This window comes from Gopherus evgoodei, chromosome 15 (genome assembly GCF_007399415.2).
Source record: "Gopherus evgoodei ecotype Sinaloan lineage chromosome 15, rGopEvg1_v1.p, whole genome shotgun sequence".
Taxonomy (NCBI): Eukaryota; Metazoa; Chordata; order Testudines; family Testudinidae; genus Gopherus; species Gopherus evgoodei.
In genome coordinates, this window is record NC_044336.1 from 6,441,614 (window position 1) to 6,464,013 (window position 22,400).

The 22,400-nt window shown below is 51.4% G+C and overlaps 1 protein-coding gene across 5 annotated transcripts in view; it reads right to left on the bottom strand.

The window, feature by feature from the left end:
• PIK3R6 (phosphoinositide-3-kinase regulatory subunit 6) overlaps positions 1-22,400 on the bottom strand; it is an 82,284-nt gene that overhangs the window by 58,969 nt on the left and 915 nt on the right. For 2 of the 5 annotated variants that reach the window (XM_030534615.1, XM_030534611.1), the window contains exon 1: positions 9,379-9,699. The exons of 1 other annotated variant lie outside the window; for it this stretch is intronic. The gene's annotated coding sequence lies outside the window, so the exon portion shown is untranslated. Of the gene's footprint in view, positions 1-9,378; positions 9,700-19,496; positions 19,677-19,737; positions 19,855-22,400 lie in introns of those variants that run through there. 2 more of the 5 variants (XM_030534614.1, XM_030534612.1) reach the window with 2 other exon arrangements.

Genomic DNA, 22,400 nt, shown 5'->3' on the forward strand with positions numbered 1-22,400 from the left:
TCACCAAGAGATTGAACTTGGAGAGATCCAGCCAGCCAAGGGAATTGGGGAGGGGGAGAATTATAGTATAGGGCCCAATCCTGTGAACAATTCCTGCCAAGCCAAGTGCTTACTGCCATTGTGGGATTGCCCATGTAGTGAGCCCCATGCAGGACAGGGCCCTTCTAGATCAACGTGCATGACTCAGTGAGAGTGTGCTGCTGTTCAATTCATAAAATGTTTCCTGCAAAATCTGCAGGTTGCAAAATCTCCCTCTCCCCCTCTAGTATTTATTTCTGGCTCCAAACACTGGGAACCAGACCTGGCTGTCTGCCATTCATGCTGACTTCCACTGCTCTCTGGGCAGCAGCCTGCTCCCAGTTAGCATCGCTTTGGAAGCACACTGCACTGGGGTGGGGGAGGTTCCAATCCTGATGGCAGCACCATGCACTGTTCCAGAAGCAGATGGAAGAGCAGAGGCAAGAGCCAGAGAGAATGAGAGGCAAAAGCTCCACATAACCTTCCTGGGATCAGTTTCTAAGAAGCCCCATCCCTCTCCGTGCAGCCTGGGTGGTAGCTCGATATTGGAACTACAGCCGGGAATGGATTCTGTCCTTGACTTGGCATTGACACAGTGTCACTTTGCTTTTATGTGCCTCAGTTTCCCAATCAACAAAGTGGAGAACAACACTATTCCCCCACCACATGGGGAGTTGCTTGGCTTAATTAATGCATGTCTGGAAAGTGCTTTCAGATCCTCAGAGGGAAGGCAAATGGCCAAGCGTTATCATTAAATGAGTCAAACCCTCGCCTCTCCTGAGCGCTGAGTGAGAGGAGGGCTGCAACTACAGCAGCACTTCCTGAGAGCGCACAGCACTGCTCTGTTCAGATTTCTCGAGAGCGTTGCCACACACCCACCCAGCCTCCTTATCTCACTCAGGCTGGCGTTCACCTTGACGGCAGCACAGCGCACTTCGCTTTTTCTACTTCTCTCTTTCCTTCTTTGGCCAGTGTGATCAGGCAACGTGAGAGTGGCCCCTTGCCGAAAGATTACACAGCAGCCTTGCAAGCCGTGTTACTGAAGACATTTGGTAATAAATAACTCAGCAATTGGAGACACCCCCTACAAGCCACACACGGGAGTCCTGCAATCCGGTCGTGAGCTCACCCCGGTGTGTGCAGACCCCATGACATAGGTCAAGCTAATGGCCTGCACTTAATCCTCAAAACGGGCAAAAGCTCATAGGGGCATTTTCAGAGTCACTTCCCTGCTATATCGGTGTCTCAGAGTTCAAAATAAATGGCCAATGAGTCAGTCATTAACCAGGAGGCACGTGGGCTTACACCAATGACAAGTGCTCAGAGACTCTCGCTCTTTTGACATTTTCCTCTGTTCTATTTTTAAGGTGTACATCAAGTACCTACCGTAAATACAGCCGTCTCCACTTCCTCTTTGCTGCCTCTTATTTTGACCACGGAGGCAATAAATATCCCCAGCCTCCTGAGCTCATGCTGCTCAGCTCTGTCTAGAAAACTGCAGCTCATAGACTAAATATCCACTGGCTTCACACTTCTCTCTCTCCCCCCAATACACATTAATATGGTACAGGAAAGCAGCAAACTTCCTTTGAGCCCATCCCATGGAAGCCACCTTGAGGCCTAAAACCATCCCTTCTTCTCCACTGCCTGGAAATAGTCAGAGGCCTCTTGGGGGAACCAGCTAGCTGTAAAAACTGTTCTACCTTGCCCTGGTCACACAAAGATCCGTCTTCTATAGCCTAGCTCCCAAGTTTGTGGGGCTGCCTTGCAGGGGTAGACACCCCAACGCCAGGAGAGACTCACAAAGTCTGTCCAAAGAACAAGTTCCCATTTCGTATTAACTACATGGTTCTGCGTCTAGGCACATGGATGGGACCTGGCTCTAGAGGCCCTGGACTCTGGACAGTAGTGGAAGAATCTTATATAGTGCTTTCAATATCACCAAATCTTAGCCTTCCAAAATCACTTGGGTCACATTTTCAGGCTTTTCTGTGCAACCACGAGGACTAGAAACTTACTCACTTTCTTTATTTTTAAGTGGAGATTCTCCTATAGTCACATGACTCCAGGAACTGGAGCTTCAGGAAAAACACCAGACATTGCAGGATTTCTGAGAAAATACCTGGAGTTAGCAACACCACTCGTCCTGTCGATTTCTGTATGATTCTATTTTTAAAAAGTGAATTTACTGCTGGAAAAGGTGCCAGCCCACCAGCCCCAGAGACTGGAATGCTCTCGTTATCTACAGAACAGGTACAGAGTAGGGAAGCCTCCTTCAGAGTGCTACAATGATGGACTGCACCACTGATCTCTATCTCCTCTAACTCCTGGAGGTTTTTCCAGGCCAGGGGATGCTCATGGACAGTGTCTCTTAAGAACGACAATTACTGTTAATGTTGCTGGTGGTTTTACACATTCAAATCTCACTTCCAGAGGTTGGGCGGGTGAGCTTGTTTGGCCAAATTTAGAACCCAATCACAAATCAAGGGCTTTTAGATTTAGAAAAAAGCTCCAAGAGACTTTATAGATAGGGATTCCCCTTTGTTCTGAGCAAATGCACTAATTTAAAACTTTGGACTCCCCCGGCTGTTGTAGAAGCAAGAATAAGAATCCTTAGCCTTTGCACAGCAGAAGCTGAAATTTAGTTAGCAATCCCTGTTTCTTCTAAAGTAAAGCATTATTTTTTCCAAAGGAAATGTAACTTAAAGTGCAGCTCCACTCTGAAAGATACTCCCCCCACATATATTTATTTGTACATTAATTTAGACAGATTAGACACACAAGGTGGACCACTCTACCTTAAATGGCCTCTTACAATATGTGCTAACTACTTATGCTAAGCAATCTGCCCCCCCTGGCATTTTGCTGTGACACTGAACTTTTCCCAGACCCGAATAAGAGCTTTGTTGTGATTCAAAAGCTTGTGTCTCTCACCAACAGAAGTTGGTCCAGTAAAAGATATTACCTCATCCACCTTGTCTCTCTAATATCCTGGGAGCGACAAGGCTACAACTACACTGCACACAACAGTTTAGTCAGATATTAGTCACATTGCACAATGATCTATGGGAAGGTGCTCAGATAATACAGTGATGAGGGTAGCATAAACAGGCCAGAATCTATGTAGAATAGAATAAGAGCCTATACAGAACAGGATTGACTTCAGTGAGTTAAATAAGTCTTTACTACTTTCTCCTTCTGTTAGCTCCACAGAACCAACCCAGATCTGGGAGAGTAAGATGGATTCTGTTCCTTCTTGTGCAGCATCAAGACTTGTTTAACTTCAGTAAGCACCAATCACTTACACTGATGCAAACCCAAAGAGAGCAATGCATTTGCACCGCAGGTATTGCTGAGGGCAGATTTTAAGACAAAGGGGCTTAGGACCCAGTTTGGCCTGCAGAGTCGTTATTAAAGCCCGGACGCATAAGAAGAGAGTCCAGCTTTGCTTTACTTCCAGGGCGAAGGTTGAGTTTGCAGGCTTGCAATTAGCACAAAACTCTACGGACACTGTAAACTGATCACACCTGATATGAACACACCCAGAGCCAGCAAACATGGAACTCTCCAACGCCCTTTGGACACCATCACTTTTTGGTGGACTCAATTTTAAAAGGGAAAGATTCTTTGGAAAAGCATCAAAACGTGTGTGGAACTCAAGCCCGCATCCAGCTTACCTGATCTTCCTTATTATAGATGTGGGGCCATATCCTTAGCTGGGATGAGCCTCACTGACATCAATGAAGCTGCGCTGATTTACACCAGCTCAGGATCTGGTGGCTAGCTGGTGAAACAGAACATTGCAGGAGGCAGAGAACCAACCCACAGGGTTGCTGTGCTTAGCCTTAGAAAGCAAAAACCAGCATACGCCCTGATCCTGCAGATCAGATACATGCTCCACTTTCTGCCCTGTAAGGGAATCCCAGTGAAGCAAACGGGACTGCTCAGCTGCACAAAATCATAAAGGTTTGTAGCATGGGAGCCTAGGGCCTGGTCCACACTAAGGGCTTCTGTTGGCACAGCTCGGTTGGCCAGGGGTGTGAGGAAGTGTGATCCTTGCCTGATATAGCTGTGCTGCCAAAAGCCCCTAGTTTAGAGGCAGCTATTCTGGTAAAACTGTGCTTTCATTGGTGTCGCTTATTTTGCAGGTATAATAAGCTATACCAACAAAATCGCAGTTTTGCCAGTATCAGCGAAGTCCACACGAGGAGCACTTTGTTCCTACAGCAGATGTAGCCTCAGAATGTTGTTCCCTCAGGCAGCCACTGGGTAACAGCCCCAATGGGAAAGCAAGTCACTACAGGAATACAACAATCATCGCCTCCCATAACAATCCAATGAAAGCCACTGACGTGGGCCACATCTACAAAACAACTTATGCCGGTCAAAGCTCAGCTTTGCTGGATATAACTGCATCTGCATTAGGGGCTCTGATGGGTCAGGGATCACATCTCATCACAACCCCTGACCAACAGAGCTCTGGTGGCAAAAGTCTATAGTGTAGACATGGTCTTGGTATAGGCAGTTTAAAAACAAATGGAGCTAAACCACAGCATGAAACAAAGAGACATGCCAGCAGCAGCCCTTGACGGCTAAGGATTCAGGCTCTGTTCTGTTTTTTCATAACAAAGGCCTGTTTTGGCAGGGTTGATAACTCGTGCTGGCACATTATGGAAGCCGGGTCTTCACAGGCTAGACTAGTACTAATAAAAAATAAATTCTACAGGAAAAATAGCTCAGGAGGGGAAAAAAGGAATTATTTCTAAAAAGAGACAAGTCTGAGGAATAATTCCTAAAAGCACCATCTCAAATGTCTCCAGGGAAATAAATAACATTAGAGTCCAAAAGGATGGAGACTCTGAGACATGCCAAATGCGCTGTCTGAATATTAACGAACAGAGTGATGGATGGAGAGGTGGAAACGGTCAACCGCAGAAACAGAGAACTCTAGAGACTAATGAGATCCAAAGAGTGAATGACAGCAGCTATGTATAATGCTAATTTCCAGAAGTGGACTGGGGTGCACTATCTGGAATTAATAGCTTTGAGTATTCCAGTATCTTTCTCACCAATGCCATACACAGAGGTAAAATCATCATCTCCCTCCTCCTACACCCCAGCATCACACCGGGTGCTCAGGTTGGGTTGTTTGTCCAATATGACCCTTAGATCCTTTTTCAGAGTCACTGTTGTCCAGGATACACTCCTCCATTCTGTGTCTATGGCCTGCATTCCTGGTTTCTAGAGGCCTAGCTCTACATTTGGCTGTATTGAAAAGGCAGTTGGTTTCAAAGAGCCCAGCTTCCTAAGCGATCCAGATTGCTCTGGGTGACTGCCATGTCCTCATCATTATTTCCTGCCCTGCCAATCTTTGTTTCCATTTGCTGCTGCTTAGCGGACAATTAGTGGCTTGGTGTCATGCGGTATTTCCATTTCCACCACAATGCCCACGTGCATTGTCTGCTTTGCTGTGGGCGCAGTTCTCGTCGTAGGGATATCTGAGAGTGAAGCTGGCCGGTGGGCTCAGAATGGGCACAATGAATCCAAACCAGGCCTTACATTCTCTGACTGGTGTATGAGACATTTGCCTCATCCCTTGCCTAGTCCTGCCTAGGGTCTGAGAGGGATTACCCTGACTCCAAATCACTGGGTCAGGACCCTACATAATGCTGCATCCACACCGCTGTGTGGGTCAACAGCAGCAGAAATGGAATCTGGGACCTCTGGATTTGAAACCAGGAGCATCTGCAGCGTGAGCTAAACGACACAGCTCAAGATGTGGCGCAGTCACCACTAGAAGCGTGCTACCTGGTGTGGGGTGACACATACAGGTGCCCAATCTTACCACCTCATCATTGCTCTCCTGCAGCTTGAGGTCTCCTCCAACAGGGGACAAAGCAAATGTCCTTCTCTCTTGGGCTCATCTGATCTGATCAACAGGCTCCGCATCCTATCAGGAAGCAGACACTCTGCCCCACCCTAGGGAGGTCAGGTGCAGCACATGGGGACAGAGGGAAGTTGGAGCTTTCTCCCCAAACCAACTGCAGCAGAGAGGCCATCACCAAGTGCTTCTGAAATCAGAGGGTGAGCCCGTGCCTGCCCGAGAGAGGATGGAGGCAGAGATGCTCTCCTAGCAGAAGAATAAGGGAAACAGCAGCAGGGCAGGGTCCATCCCCACCTGACTTCTCCTGTCCCCTTCCCTGATTCAGTCTGTGCCTGGCTAGGTGTGATGGTTTATTTTCAGTTAGAGGCTGGTACCCGAGCAACTGCCAGTCCAAGAGCTACAGCAGGTTGGAAGTTTCTCATCCAAACTGTTTTCGTCCAGAAAATGCCATTTTGACCTTAGTCCAATTTTCAAGCAATCATGTTGGTTTGGATGAAATGTCACACAAAAAGACTTCGTTTTTGAAACAGAAAGGTTTCTGAATTTCCATTTCATGGGAAATTTTGCCAATATTTGGTTTTGTTCCAATTGGAATGAAAACAATTTTTGAAATGTTGAAACAGAAATGCTGCATTTCCACCAGCTCTTCCAAGGGTGCTAGTTCCAGCAGCATCTCAACTCCCTCTGTAGAGGACCTGCCCCAGCCTGTCCATTCATCACATGCGCCCGGGTAGAGCCCTGCACAGGACTATATTTTTAATCCCGCTCCCATCCCGGCCCGCAATACTCACTCCTAGTCCCACCCACTCCCCGCATTGTTTCTTCAATTTTTAATCTCGCTCCCACCTGCAAAAATCTTAGATCCTGCAAATCCCACAAGAGGGACAGGTTCCCTCATGCTACTAAAAAAAACCAACAAAAATGGTTGGTTAATATATTGTATACATATGGGAAAGAGAAGCTCAAAGAAAATAATTTCTTGAATAGGCTACTCTTGATAAATTGATGAGAGAGTTAGTGTTTTTCCACAAATTACTGCAGGCTGGTTTTTTTTCCCACCTAATCCCGCCCACAACAAAGTACATTTTACCTGCTCCCGCTATTATGTCAGCGGATCCTGCAGGATCCACGGGACCCCAGTCCCGCTGCAGGGCTCTGACCCTGGGTGCTGTTTGCTAGGAGTGACTCTTCTCTTTGAGCTGGAGGCAGACGCCTTCCCTTTCCACTGAATTGGGACTACAGGGCTGCTCTTGTTTACTAGTTACTCATTCATTAACTCATAGGTTGCTTTCGTGCAGTAGTTTTCAAACTGCAGGTTGCAACCCAGTACTGGGTCTCGGAATGTAAGGTACTGGGTCATGGCAATTCTGGTCAGCACCGCTGACTGGGCTGGTAAAAGTCCCATTAGTGCTGCTGCCCAGCTAAGGCATTCTAGTCCCTACCCATTCTGAGACCGCACTGTGCCCCAGAAGCAGCCAGCAGCCAGTCCGGCTGCTAGCCGGAAGGGCCACTCACATGCTTCCCCCACCCTGAACCCCGACTTCACACTCTTATTGACCAGTTCCCAGCCAATGAGAACTGGAGGGGCAGTGCCTGCAGGTGAGAGCCACACGGAGCTGCTTGCACGCCTCTGTCTAGGAGCCGGACATGCTGCTGGCCACTTCCAGGGCGCAGCACAGTCCGCGGTGGCAGGACAGGCAGGAAGCCTGCCTTAACACCCCCGCTGCACCACTGACCAGGAGCCACCCAAGGTAAGCCCATGCTCCAATCCCTATCCCAGCCCTGAGCCCCCCAAAACCGGAACCCATTCCTGCACCCAAACCCCTCATCCCCAGCCCCACTCCAGAGCCTGAACCCCCAGCCCAGAGCCCTGTCCCACACCCTGAACCTCTCATTTCCACCCCTACCCTACAGCCCTCACCCCCACACCCCAACCCTCTGCCCCAGCCCTGAGCCCCTCCCACATCCCAAACCCCTTATCCCCAGCTCCGCTGGGTCATGGGCATCAACAATTTTCTTCAACCGGGTCACCAGAAAAAAAGTTTGAAAACCACTGTGTCAGGGCATGTCTTCACTGGCAACGTTAAAGCCATGTTAAAACTTTTAAAAAAACACCCTCACCAAGAGAATAGCTCTCAGTGCTGGGAGCCCGGCTCCCAGCACTGGTGCACTGTCTACACTGGCACTTTACAGCGTTGAAACTTGCAGTACTTACAGCACTGATGGGCCGTGTGCCAAAGGTTGCCGATCCCTGCCTTAGTTTATGTGAGTATGTGCTTGTCGATGTGTGTGCGTGTGTGTGTGTGTGTATATGAGTGCGCATGTATGCATGTCTATATGTGTGCATGTATGAGTGTGTATATTCATATGCATGCATGTTCATATGTGCACACTTGTGCATATGCATGCACATATGTGTATACATATGCACATATGCATGTTCATGTGTGCATGTGTGAGTGTGCAAGCATGTATGAGTGTGTACTTCCTCACCCATGGTTTGCTAGTGACACTACTGGTTACTCTGTTCTTCTTGCTGTCTAATTAAACTCATGCGGAGGAATGTGCAAACTGCAACCCAGTTTCCATCACTCAGGGAGCAAAATAGCACACTAGGCTCTCCCCACTGACCCCAACCAAACACAGCACTCAGCTGTGCACTGCATGTCTCTGGATGGGGCAACAGCTCCAGAGTCTGACCAAAGGAACATAACTGTGTCCCCTGTACCAGGCCCTTATAAATAACTTTCTCAAACTGTCTCTGAGCACCAAGTGCTCTCGTGGGAGGATCTAAAGCAGGGAAGGCTCTGCTCATTCTCCAGAGCCCAAAGAGAAGCAGCAGAATTTACTACAGGGTAATACACCAGACAGGAAGGCAGAGTTGCTGACAGACCGCCACTGCACAATCACAAGCAAAAGCCAACAAGAGAGCAGGGGAATCCAGCAGGGCCAGGACCACCCAGAGGATTCAGGGGGTCTGGGGTAAACAGGGCAGCTGCAGCACTTGTACTCACCCGGCAGCGGTCCGGGTCTTTGGCGGCATTTCGGAGGCAGGGGGTCCTTCAGTCGCTCCGTGTCTTTGGCAGCACTGAAGGGCCCCCCGCCGCTGAAATGCCGCCGAAGACCTGGACCGCCGCTTGGCCTGGGCTCGCGGGGGCCCTGCAGGGCCTGGGGCTTGGGACAAATTGCCGCACTTGCCCCCTGCCTCTGGGCGGCCCTGAGCAGGGCTCATGTATTCCTCCTTCCCACCAAGGCACTTATGCATGGGGATTCTTTGGGGGTGTGAGGGGGAGGAGGCGGTTCCCCATAATTCTGGAGGTGAACCCGAGTTGTCCCTAGAGGCTGCTGCACTCTCTAGGGGCCAGTCCATTTCTTGGTGCTCCCACGTTCTGCCAAATGCAACCAGTGTCCCACATCTTGGGGGGTAAAATCTCTCTCCGCTCTGTCCTGTCCCCTCCACATGAGACTGCCCTTACCTTCCCTTGGATTCTTCTGGCTTGTAAGTGCAAAGCTCTCCCCAGAGCACAGAGCTCCCCCAGCATGTGCATCGCAGGGAAAATAAAGAAGAGCAGGAGTCTGTGGCTGAGGCAGACCTCAGCAATGTATGGTGTGCAGGCCACAGCCCATGTTAGTCCAGAGATCAAGCATAGGAGGAATGGGCTATACTGAAGGGCTGCAAGTCCCCTCTGGCCTTTGCATCGGCAGCCAAGTGAAAAGCGTTGCAGAGCCTGAAAGGGTTTCGCTTCTGGATTTTCTATCTGTGAGCTCTAAACTCACTGCTCACTGTGACCACAAGCCTTCCGTCCGAGAGCAGGAAGGGCTCACAGACCCCCGGGAGAGCACATGACTTATGGGGAAGTGACTGCTGAGTCGAAGGGGAAAATGTGACACACAACAGCCGAGGCAGAGCTGGTGCCCCCATATATCAGGACAATCTCATTCCCATCTCTCCCACCAGTGAGATTCTTGCCCCAAGCACCTTGCTTGTCACTCATACCCCGGTTCAATTAGTAAATCCTCTTTTAGTAACCAGATGGGAGCCACATTTCTAAATGTTGTAGCTAATTTTTTTTTAACTTGGTGATTCTCCTTTGTGATACGAATGGGGATTAGATTTTCTTCTCCATTACACTGGAGTTTCCCTTTTCTGCCAGGAGGGCAACGTTCTGTGGCTCACCAGCTGGGCAGGTGGAGGGTCCCTTGAAGAGAGCCTCCGGGGGAAATGCAGTTGAGAACTGCTTGAAAAAATGCCAGGTTTTCTTGAGAGCAGGGATGGGGAGGGGGGCATTGCAGGAAACTTTGGTGAAAAAATATTTTTTCTTCAATTTTCAGTAAATATGCTGGATTTTCACTGATTAAAAAAAACCCTCTATTTTAGAAAACTGAAAGCCAACTTTCCCAGCAATTGCAGGCATATATATGAGTCCATTTGGCAATTCAGAAGGCAGTGCAATTAATGCAGATCAGCATGGGTTTATGGAAAACATCCTGTCAAACTAACAAAATAAGACGGTTACTCACCTTTGTAACTGTTGTTCTTCGAGATGTGTTGCTCACATCCATTCCAGTTAGGTGTGCGCGCCGCGCATGCACGTTCGTCGGAAACTTTTTACCCTAGCAACTCCAGTGGGCCGGCAGGTCGCCCCCTGGAGTGGCGCCGCCATGGCGCCCAATATATATCCCTGCCGGCCCACCCGCTCCTCAGTTCCTTCTTGCCGGCTACTCCGACAGTGGGGAAGGAGGGCGGGTGTGGAATGGATGTGAGCAACACATCTCGAAGAACAACAGTTACAAAGGTGAGTAACCGTCTTTTCTTCTTCGAGTGATTGCTCACATCCATTCCAGTTAGGTGACTCCCAAGCCATATCTAGGCGGTGGGGTCGGAGAGAGAAGTCGCGGCATGGAGCACTGCAGTTCCGAAGGCCGCATCCTCTCTCGACTGCTGTACCAGGGCGTAGTGGGAAGCAAAGGTGTGGACCGATGACCAGGTCGCTGCCCGACAGATTTCCTGGATGGGCACGCGGGCAAGGAAAGCCAGCGACGACGCCTGCGCCCTGGTAGAATGCGCAGTCACACGGCCCGTAGGGACATGGGCCAAGTCATAACAGGTCCTGATACAGGACGTAACCCACGAGGATAACCTCTGGGAGGAGATAGGAAGCCCTTTCATACGGTCCGCTACCGCCACGAAAAGCTGGGGGGATTTGCGGAAGGGTTTGGTCCTCTCTATGTAGAACGCGAGAGCTCTACGGACATCCAGCGAGTGGAGCTGCTGCTCCCTGCCTGAGGAGTGAGGTTTTGGGAAAAAAACCAGGAGGAAAATCTCTTGGTTGACGTGGAAGGCTGAGACCACCTTGGGTAGAAAGGCAGGGTGTGGTCTAAGCTGCACCTTGTCTTTGTGGAAGACCGTGTATGGGGGGTCTACCACAAGGGCTCGGAGTTCCGACACCCGTCTAGCTGAGGTGATAGCTACTAGAAAGGCAGCCTTCCAAGAGAGGTAAAGCAGGGAGCAAGTAGCTAACGGCTCAAAGGGGGGCCCCATGAGCCGGGACAACACCAGGTTAAGATCCCAGGTTGGAGCAGGGGGACGGACGTTAGGGAATAACCGTTCCAGCCCTTTAAGGAATCTCGACACCGTCGGGTGAGAAAAAACGGAGCGACCGTCCTCACCCGGGTGAAAGGTGGAGATAGCTGCTAGATGGACTCGCAACGACGATAAGGCCAGACCTTGCTCTTTGAGGGACCAAACATAGTCTAAGATTTCGGTTACCGAAACTTCCATAGGGCGGAGATTTCTCTCTACGCACCAACAGGAGAAGCGTTTCCATTTCGCCGAATATGTGGCTCTTGTGGACGGTTTCCTGCTGCTCAAGAGCACCTCTCTCACAGGCGTGGAGCAGCGCAGCTCGGAACCAGTCAGCCACGCAGGAGCCACGCCGCTAGGTGCAGCGACTGCAGGTCTGGGTGACAGAGAGACCCGTGGTCCTGGGTAATCAGGTCCGGATGAAGGGGCAGGGGAACTGGGTCGGCTACGGCCAAGTCCAGCAGCATGGTGTACCAGTGCTGTCTGGGCCATGCCGGGGCCACCATGATCACACGAGCCCTGTCTCTGCGCACCTTCAGGAGGACCTTGTGAACCAGAGGGAACGGAGGAAACGCATAGTACAGGTGGGTCGACCACTGGATGAGGAAGGCATCCGCTATCGACCCCGGCTCCCTGCCCTGAAAGGAGCAGAACGCTTGGCACTTCCTGTTCCCCTTGGACGCAAAGAGGTCCACCCGGGAATAACCCCACCTCCGGAAAATGGAGAGAGCGACGTCCGGGCGAAGGGACCACTCGTGTGACAGGAAGGATCTGCTCAATCGATCCGCCAGCGTGTTCCATACTCCGGGAAGGAAGGAAGCCCTGAGGTGAATGGAGTGGGCTACGCAAAAGTCCCAGAGTCGTATCGCCTCGAGGCACAGGGAGGAGGACCTGGTGCCGCCCTGTTTGTTGATATAATACATGGTCGTCGTGTTGTCCGTGAACACGGCTACACAACGACCCTGAAGCTGATGACAAAACGTTTGGCAAGCAAGGCGGACTGCTCTCAACTCCCTCATGTTGATGTGTAGCCCCACCTCCTCCTGGGACCACAGGCCCTGCGTCCGCAGGGTCCCTAGGTGGGCCCCCCAGCCTAGATCTGAGGCATCCGTTGTCAGGGATACCGAGGGCTGAGACGGGTGAAAGGGAAGACCCGCACACAATACGGACTGGTCCAACCACCAGCCGAGGGAATCTAAGACCTTCTGGGGGATTGTGATTAACATGTCTAACGGTTGCCTTGCCGGCCTGTAATGACTGATAAGCCACAGCTGGAGAGGCCTCATGCGGAGCCGAGCGTAGTCGGTCACAAAGGTGCACGCCGCCATGTGGCCTAACAGGGTTAGACATGTCCTCACTGACGTCAGCGGGGCTGACCGCAAGCGTTGAACGATCGCCGCCATGGTCTGGAACCGCTGCAGAGGCAGCGAGGCCCTGCCCACAGTGGCGTCCAGGGCGGCCCCGATAAATTCCACCTTCTGAGTGGGCCTCAGGGTGGACTTGTCTGAGTTTATCAAGAGGCCCAGACTCGCAAACATGCCGGTGATCACGCGGACATGGCTGTTCACTTGCTGTTCCGACGTGCCCCGAATCAACCAATCGTCCAGATAAGGGAACACGTGGACACGGTTGCGCCGAAGATGCGCCACGACAACTGCCATGCATTTTGTAAACACCCTCGGGGCCGTGGACAGGCCGAACGGGAGGACTGCAAATTGATAATGAAGAGCCCCCACAACGAAGCGGAGAAAGTGTCTGTGGCGCGGCCAAATGGCAATGTGGAAATACGCGTCCTGCATGTCGAGGGCGGCGTACCAGTCTCCCGGATCCAGGGATGGAATAATGGTCCCCAGGGATACCATGCGGAACTTCAACTTCACGAGGTATTTGTTGAGCTCTCGCAGGTCGAGGATAGGCCTGAGGCCCCCCTTGGCCTTGGGGATCAGAAAGTAGCGGGAATAAAACCCCTTGCCTTTCTCGTTTTCCGGAACCGCCTCTATAGCTCCTTTGCTGAGGAGCGTCTGCACCTCCTGCCGAAGGAATTGCTCGTGAGAGGGGTCCCTGAAGAGGGACGAGGAAGGAGGGCGGGAAGGAGGAAACGAAACAAACTGCAGGCGGTATCCCGTCTGCACCACGCTTAAGACCCAGCGGTCCAATGTTATTTGGGACCACGCCGGGAGGAAAAACGAAAGGCGGTTGGAAAACGGGGGGGAAGGATCCATAGGGGAAACTGTTACTGCGCCCTCGAGCGCACCTTCAAAATGAAGGCTTAGGACCAGGCGGGGGTTTTGAGGAGCCTTGGTTCTGCCCCCCTTGGTTCCCCGACTGCCTGCGCCTCCCGTTCCTGCCGCGGCGCCTGTAAAGGTCCTGCCGCTGGCGGAACTGGGAAAACGGCCTGCGTTGTTGTTGTTGTTGTTGTTGTGGCCGGAAGGGTCTACGCTGCGTCACGGGAGTGTGCATCCCGAGGGACCGCATAACGACTCGGTTATCTTTCAGACTCTTGAGTCTGGGGTCTGTTTTGTCAGAAAACAGGCCCTGGCCTTCGAAAGGAAGGTCCTGTATAGTATGCTGGAGCTCCGGCGGAAGGCCGGAAACCTGCAGCCAGGAGATGCGACGCATCGTAACTCCTGACGCAAGGGTACGGGCAGCCGAGTCCGCAGCGTCCAAGGAGGCTTGCAAGGCCGTGCGTGCGACCTTCTTGCCTTCGTCCAAGATGGCCGTAAACTCTTGGCGAGCATCCTGTGGCAGCAGCTCCTTAAATTTGTCCACTGCCACCCAGGAATCAAAGGCATATCTGCTCAGCAGGGCCTGCTGGTTGGAGACCCTGAGCTGCAGCGCCCCAGCCGAATACACCTTACGGCCAAGGAGGTCCATCCGCCTGGCCTCTCTTGATTTGGGGGCTGGAGCCTCCTGGCCATGACGCTCCCTATCGTTCACTGATTGAACCACCAGTGAACACGGAGTCGGGTGTACATGGAGATATTCGTATCCCCTAGAAGGGGCCATGTACTTCCTCTCGACACCTTTTGCTGTCGGAGGGATGGAGGCCGGAGACTGCCAGATGGTGTTGGCGTTGGCCTGGATGGTTCGTATAAAGGGCAGGGCGACCCTGGTGGGAGCATCAGAAGAGATGATGGTTACAATTGGATCCTCTATCTCCGAGACCTCCTCCGCCTGCAGACTCAGATTTTGAGCCAATCGCCTGAGGAGGTCTTGGTGCGCCCTGAGATCCAGCGGGGGGGACTGTTGGAGGAGGTACCCGCCACCGCCTCATCCGGGGAGGAGGATGATGAGACCCCCGGCACGAGAGTGTCTAACTGAGGGTCTTCCTCAGCCCTCGCCTCTGCCTCCGGAGCCACAGCGGAGTCCTGCTGCTTGGACCCTTCCTCCCCTTCCGGGGAGGGAGGGGGGCGAGACAACGAGGCTTCCGGGGCCCTACGCTCCGCAGTCGCCGGCCTAGCAGGGAGCTGCTGGGGGCCCTGGGCCTGATGGTATGCCCAGGGTGTCCAGAATCCCCACTGTTGTGGGCCTTGGTCCTGCAGCGGCGGATCACCAAACAGCGCCGCCTGCCGGTCGGTGCCCAGCGCATAGCCGCTGTCCGTCTGGGAGGATACGGACGGCTGTCTCGAGGGCCACGGTGGGGCCGACCCTGGATGGTACGGGTCTGCGCGGGCCGGCACGGAGGATCGTCTCGGTGCCGGGGACCGGTGCCGGGAGTCATATCGGTGCCGGGATCGGGACCGGGACCGGGATCTGTCACGGTGCCATGATCCTGATCGGTGCCGGGCGCCGCTTCGGTGCCGGGCGCCGCTTCGGTGCCGGGACCTGCTACCAGCTCGGTGCCGGGAGGTCGACCGGGACCTGCCACCAGCTCGGTGCCGGGAGGTCGAGCGAGACCGGGACCGGGACCTGCCACCAGCTCGGTGCCGGGAGGTCGACCGGTGCGGCGAGTAGCGTCGGGACCTGCTCCTGGAGTCGCGGTGCCGGTGTCGACTGGAGCCTGACCGCGACCGTCTCGATGCCGACCGGTGCCGCGAGTGCGACCGGTACCGCTGAGGGGAGCGGTGCCGGGACTGCGAGCGGCGTCGGGATCTGGAGCGCCCAAGACGTCGGGACCTGGATCGGGAACGACTGTCTCTGGGCGGTGCCGACATCATGGGCTTGCCTCTGGACACGACCCGCACCGGAGGTACGGGGGTGGCAGCCGAGTAGGCTCAGTCAGGGCAATAAGGTCCCGAGCCGAGGCGAAGGTCTCCGGTGTGGACGGGACCACTATCTCAACCCCAGATCTCATGGGGGAGCTCGGCGGCACCGGACTCAACGGACCCGCCGGGCCCGGAGTCAACGGTGCTGACGGTGCCGGCGGCGCCGCGGCCGATGTCGAGGCCGGGCGCTCTAGCCGGGTCTGCCTGGCCGGAGTATTAGACTTCGACGGCCTTGGCTCTGGCTCCAGTGCCGGAGAGGGTCGGTGCCGAGGAGTCTTCTCGGTGCCGGAGCGATCCGGTGCCGGTGCCGATACCACGGCCTGCGAAGCCGTCGGGTCAAGTGCCGCCTCCATTAGGAGAGTTCGGAGCCTTTGATCCCTCTCCTTCTTTGTCCTCGGCTTAAAGGCCTTACAGATGCGGCACTTCTCGGATCTGTGCGATTCCCCGAGGCACTTCAGGCACGCTTCGTGGGGATCGCTGGTAGGCATGGGCTTCTTGCAGGCCGCACACTGCTTGAAGCCCGGTGAACCAGGCATGAGCCCGGTGCCGGGTGCCGGGAAGGGCTAAGCCCCCGGCGAAGAAGTACTTTACAACTAATTAACTTAACTATCAACGTAACAAACTAATTAACAACTATAATGAAACTAGAGATAACGATAGATAACGATAGATAACTAGGAGAGCTAGGGACGTGGAGGACATCTATGCCGCGCTCCACAGTTCCAACGACCGACACGGCGGTAAGAAGGAACTGAGGAGCGGGCGGGCCGGCAGGGATATATATTGGGCGCCATGGCGGCGCCACTCCAGGGGGCGACCTGCCGGCCCACTGGAGTTGCTAGGGTAAAAAGTTTCCGACGAACGTGCACGCGCGGCGCGCACACCTAACTGGAATGGATGTGAGCAATCACTCGAAGAAGAACTTTTTTTAAGGACATGACAAGTTTGACTGCTAAAAGTAATACTGTTGAAAGGGCCCTCCCTGGGGCAGGAGCAAGCCCCTGGACATAGGCACCGAGTTTCTAATCTGCTGGGGGGAGTGCTCCCCCCCAGCTCCGCCCAGGCCCTGCCACCACTTCACCTCTTCCCCCAAGGCTCCACCCCTGCCCAGCTTCTTCCTGTCCTGCCCCACTTCTTCTCCCCCTCTTCCTGCCCCCAATCCCACCTGTTCCCCGCCCAGTTCCGCCCCCTCCCCCGAGCACACTGTAGTCTCGCTCCTCTTCCCTCCCCCACATTACCAAAAGAAATCTGATGAGGTTCAACAAGGACAAGTGCAGAGTCCTGCATTTAGGAAGGAAGAATCCCATGCACAGCTACAGGCTGGGGACTGACTGGCTAAGTGGCAGCTCTGCAAAAAAGGACCTGGGGATTACAGTGGATGAGAAGCTGGATATGAGTCAACAGAATCCTGATCCCCATCAGTTGGCTAGTGCCTGGAACTGAAGATGACCAGCCCTTACCAGCTCTCCTGTGTGTCAGGGCGCCTCTCGTGCCTAACCAGCCACACCTATTGATGTGGCACCTTAGAGACCAACGAATTTCAAGAGAGGGAAAATTACTTTTGTAGTGCTAACAAGGCCAATGCAATCAAGGTGGACGTTGGCCATTTCTGAAACCTTTCTCTCTCTTGATATTCACCCCTTCTTGTCAGCTCTTGAGAATAGGCCACTTCCACCTTAACTGAATTGGGCTAATTAGCACTGACCCCCCCACTTGGTAAGACAACTCCCATCTTTTATATATACACATACATATATAAATATATATATACACTGCTTACTGTATTTTTCACTCCATGCATCTGAAAGCATATGCCCAAATAAATCTGTTAGTCTCTAAGGTGCCACAAGGACTCCTCATTGTTTTTGCTGATACAGACTAACACAGCTACCCCTCTGAAACCTGTCACCTATTGATGTGTGGCAGAAGAACTGCTTTTCGGTTGCTATGTTTCCCTGGGATTTGTGGAATGTATTCCTCTCCCGTTGGAGCTTTGCAGACACACAGCACCCTGCAGGAGGCACTCAGCCCTTTGCAGGATTGAGCCCCCTGCCACTACCACTACGTTACATAAATGTCAAAATGATCACAGTGTGTGTTTTATGGTACCAGACAAGTCTTCTAAGGGAGGTTGTGGAATCCCCGTCATTGGAGTTTTTTTAAGAACAGGTTAGACAAACACCCATCAGGGATGGTCTAGATTTCTTTGGTCCGGCATCAGCACAGATTCTATGATTCTAAAACTAGTGCACTAAACAAAGAGCAGACCAAGACACCTCTGGACCTGGAGCAGAGCTTCCTTAAAGTGTGGCTCTAGGGTTTTGGATGAATCTCTTCTGTGTAAAGAAATTATGCTCTCTCCGGTTCATGGTGCTGAGTTGGTGCCTTCCTCTCTGTTCAAGCTGTGTCGTGGTAAGAGTGAGCGATACAGAGCCACAACGTTCAGTGACAAGGCACAAGAGCCTGTTATCAGCTTTTCCCATTTATACAAGTAGGTAAAAGGCATGTTCCTTTTGGATTGCTTCTAAATGCATTTACAGAGAAGAGCCTGAAAATCTAATAGGGGCTACCTAGGCATAAGGAGCAGGCTGAGAAGTATGTTTGTGCCATGATGTCTTGGCAAGCACACATTGGCTTTAGAGAAGTCTGCACACAGAATATTAAACACCAGCGGAAGAATTACTTCTCATGTCTTGTTTCCAAAACGCCTGCTAATACATCCCAGAATGATGTCTGCTTTTTTTTTTTGCAACAGTGTTACACTGTTGACTCACATTTAGTTTGTGATCCACTATGACCTCCAGATTCCTTTCCGCAGTAGTCCTGCCTAGGCAGTCATTTCCCATTTTGTGTGTGTGCAACTGATTGCTCCTTCCGAAGTGGAGTACTTCGCATTTGTCCTTATTGGATTTCACCCTATTTACTTCAGACCATTTCTCCAGTTTGTCCAGATCATTTTGAGTTTTAATCCTATCCTCCAAAGCAGTTGCAACCCCTCCCAGCTTGGTCTCGTCCGCAAAGTTTATGTGTACTCTCCATACCATTATCTAACTCATTGATGAAAATATTGAACAGAACTGCCCCCTTAGAAGTGAGTGGCAAAAACCCCCACTGGCTTCTATCTAGCAAGAATTTCATCCTCAGAACTGCATTCGTTACTCTCCCAAAGTCCCTGGTATCACTGTCGGCATTACAGCTCTGAATTTGGGGATTTCTTCCAGAGTGTGGCCTTCATTGTCTCACCCTTCAACTCGCTAACTCAAGCAATTGCCTTTTTTTCCCCAGCCACAGTCTAGTCTGTGAAACAGACCTGTGATGAGAAAAGTTTTCCCACCATTTAGTGTCAAATTATGAGTCAAAAACGATGCATCCTGGAGGGTTCCTGGAACAGTCAAGTGCCAAAAACCTAAAGAAGATAATGACAAAACAGGAAAATATTCTCGCTCCTAAAACCCCCTCTATTAACCAACGTTTAGAAGTCCCAGAGCTGGGTCATGCACTGCCATGAAATGCTCACACATGTTTTAGGAGAGTTATATATAGTCCAGCTCAAGTCTTGGAAATTGGTGTATTTACACAAATTCAGTCGGCTAAGTACATTCCATTTATCTTGATTATCAGCACAAGCAGCTATATTTGCAAAGGAAATTTAATTGGGAACAGAATGTGAAAGATACCCTTCCCCCCGCCCCCCAACCCTGCTTCCTCCCTATCAATCACTGCTCCGGTCCAAAAGCACTAATCACATTGCAGAAATCAAAACCCTGGCTTGCTACTAATGCGAAGAATGAATTCGTACAAATACCGTCACAGGTGATCGGTCCCGAGCCGTCCTGCATGGTGAGGCTGTGAGTCCACAGCCCTGGGGCAACATGCAGGAGCATGTGTGTCCGTTCTGGCTCGCCACACTATGACAGGTGCCCCTGGGAGCAGATCAGACTTCACACACACACACCCCCGCACTGCACTGCTGCACCCTGCTCTCTCACAGCCTTTTCACAGCGAGAACAGTTCTGAAAGTAACACATGAAGCACTGCAGTCTAACCTTACAGAGCTCCCACTTGGTGCTTGCCCAGCTGGCGTTTCCTTTTAGCTCCAGTGAAAGTTGCAGGAGCAGAAAGTATCAAATGTGATCCTTGTTTACTGGAAGGGAGCAGGGCAGCTGTGGAAAGGCAGATCCATCCCCCACGCCAGGTTTCAGAGCTTGGTTCCAGCCCCAGTCCAAACATCTAAACTGGGTCAGTTGATCTGGGCTCTGAGACTGGCTGCCATGGGGGTCTTCTTTTGCAGCAACCCCCCCCCCCCCCCAGACCTTAGCCATTCCATGCCAGTCACTGCTGCTGCCTTACAGCCCCTTGTGATTCTGTGCTGTGGGCATGGGGCTCTGCCAGCTGCAAAGAGGAATCTGATTCTACATACTGCAGCTTGTGCCATCAGTTACCCCTGTGCAAAGGGTAGATAAAATACTGCATCGGCATTCCCCACTCACTGACACCAGTGGTAGCATTTCATGCCCACTTTGCACTCACTGGGCAGAGTCTCCTCTCACGCCTGTTTTACACTCATTGATTCCAATGGAGTTACTCCTGATTTAGGGCCAGATCCTGAGGTCTGGTCGAACTGTATGCAGCAGAGGTTGGGGTGTGTGTACAAAGGTGGCATAAAGCATACATTGTATTCTCCAATCCAGGAGCCACTGTGTGCAGCTTTGCTTTCCATGCAATAATTTATAGCAGCCCAAGGGCTGCTCTAATGTCTGCTTGCTGCTAACAGTCCCAAGGATCAAAACCACAGCCAGGGATAAAGACTGTATAAGGCCTTGCCCCATTTGGCTGCAGCAGGAAGAAGGTGACATAAAAACCCAAAGATACTGAACAAAAGTTCAGGAAAAGGAGGCTGCAGAGAGACATTGGTGAGGTGCTGCCATGACCCGTGAGCCCTTTAGGTCCATTGTTGCTTGAGTCTGAAGTCACAACTAAAACTGAGTGAAACTTTCATTATGAAACCCCAAAACCACATAAAATTCAGCTAGGTCCAGGTTTCATTTTACAGATTCAAACAGGCTACTGAGGTGCAGGAGACTCTAAAGAAAAGGGGAGAGAGCCTGGGTCCAGTTTGGAGCAAGTCTGGGCTGATTTTTGGTTTCACCTCAAACCGGGCTGAACTTGTGGTTTTGGCTGGTTCTGATATAAAACCAGGTGCCCTAACTCTGGCACCACTCCTATGGATTTAGATAACAAGCTCAGACTTTGCTTGCCGGCAGTAGGCTGCAGTATCTGCATCATGTTCACTGCTCTTGTGAGGATCATTCCCGCCAGGAGACTCATATTTGCAGAAAGCAAATATGAAGGGAACTCAAACACAGAGGAAGCCAATTCATTACTGAATTCTGAGGGACTCATTCACAGCATTCACTCCACTCCCATTAGCAGCTTCTACTGTGTCTGTCTGTGTCTCTGAGTCCAATAGGCTCTAAACTCTTTTGCTAAATCTGGAGTGGGAAGTGCAGGCTAGTTCCTGGATACTAATGACTCTTTGGAGAATTTCTCATTCACGTCACCTTCAATTACTTCTGGGGGAAGAAAATGATTTTCAGGAAGCATCAGGTCTTTAAATTTAGCATCTCTACTTCCATTCCAAAAGTCAGCTTCAGAAAAACAATCCGGGGGGGAAAAAAATAATTCCCAAATTCACTGCCAAATGTACTCCAAAAAAACGGCCAAGCAAAGCCCTTCCACCTGATGTGGGAGTCAGAGCAACTGGTGCCCAGTTCTGCATAGCAGTCTTGGATGATCCTGGAAAGGGGAAAACCTTGCCTGGAAAACACAGACCTATTTCTGGGCTGGAAAGAGCTCTGCAACAGGCTGATTGCAGGGATTCTCCATACGGGGTGTGCAATGCAGTGACTTGCTTTAAGAGATTTCCTGAGGGGGAAAGCAACATTTCACAGATTTAAGGTTCTATAGTTCAAGCCACACAGGGATTATAAAATACCTTTCCACAGACAGAATTAAAAATGGTACAGTCTCCCCTCCCTATTAATTATTAACTTGCAATAATAGTTGTGTGGTAGGGGTGGGTGAACGCCACCAAAGAAATTCAGGGTCAGCATTTAGGGTCAAATTTCAGGGAACCTCTAACTGTCCATGACAGAGGACATTATACTATGATAGTGTGCTTATGTATAGGATAACCTCTCGGAACTCAGAGCCCTCGACTGTCAGAAAATGCCTGATGAGAGAGGACAGTACATGTGGTGAAAGGAATAAAAGCTGAATGTTGCACTGTCTTAGCTCTCTGTTTTGTTACGTTTGAACACCGAACACAGACCCTTCTCAGTTTTCTATCCCAGAAGGACTGTACTGATTTTCTTCGATCCATCTCTTTATCATCATTACTTATTAATTGTGCTATCCAGTATTTGCAGGCCCTCATTCAGGGATCGGGGCCCCAGCAGGCGAGGCGCTGCACACATTGCAGAGTGAGATACACTGCCAAGATCTGACAGACAGAAATTAAGAGGAGACACAATCAGCGGGCTGAGTTGGGGAAGAGAGGATGATGGTAGTGGTGATGAGGGCATGTGACCCTTTCAACTCGCTGAGAGCAGAAGGTGCAGGTTTGGAGTCAGTTTTATAAATGAACAAGAGATGTGGATGAGATACCAGAAACATCATGGTGAGAATAATTTCACTGGAATTCACTGAT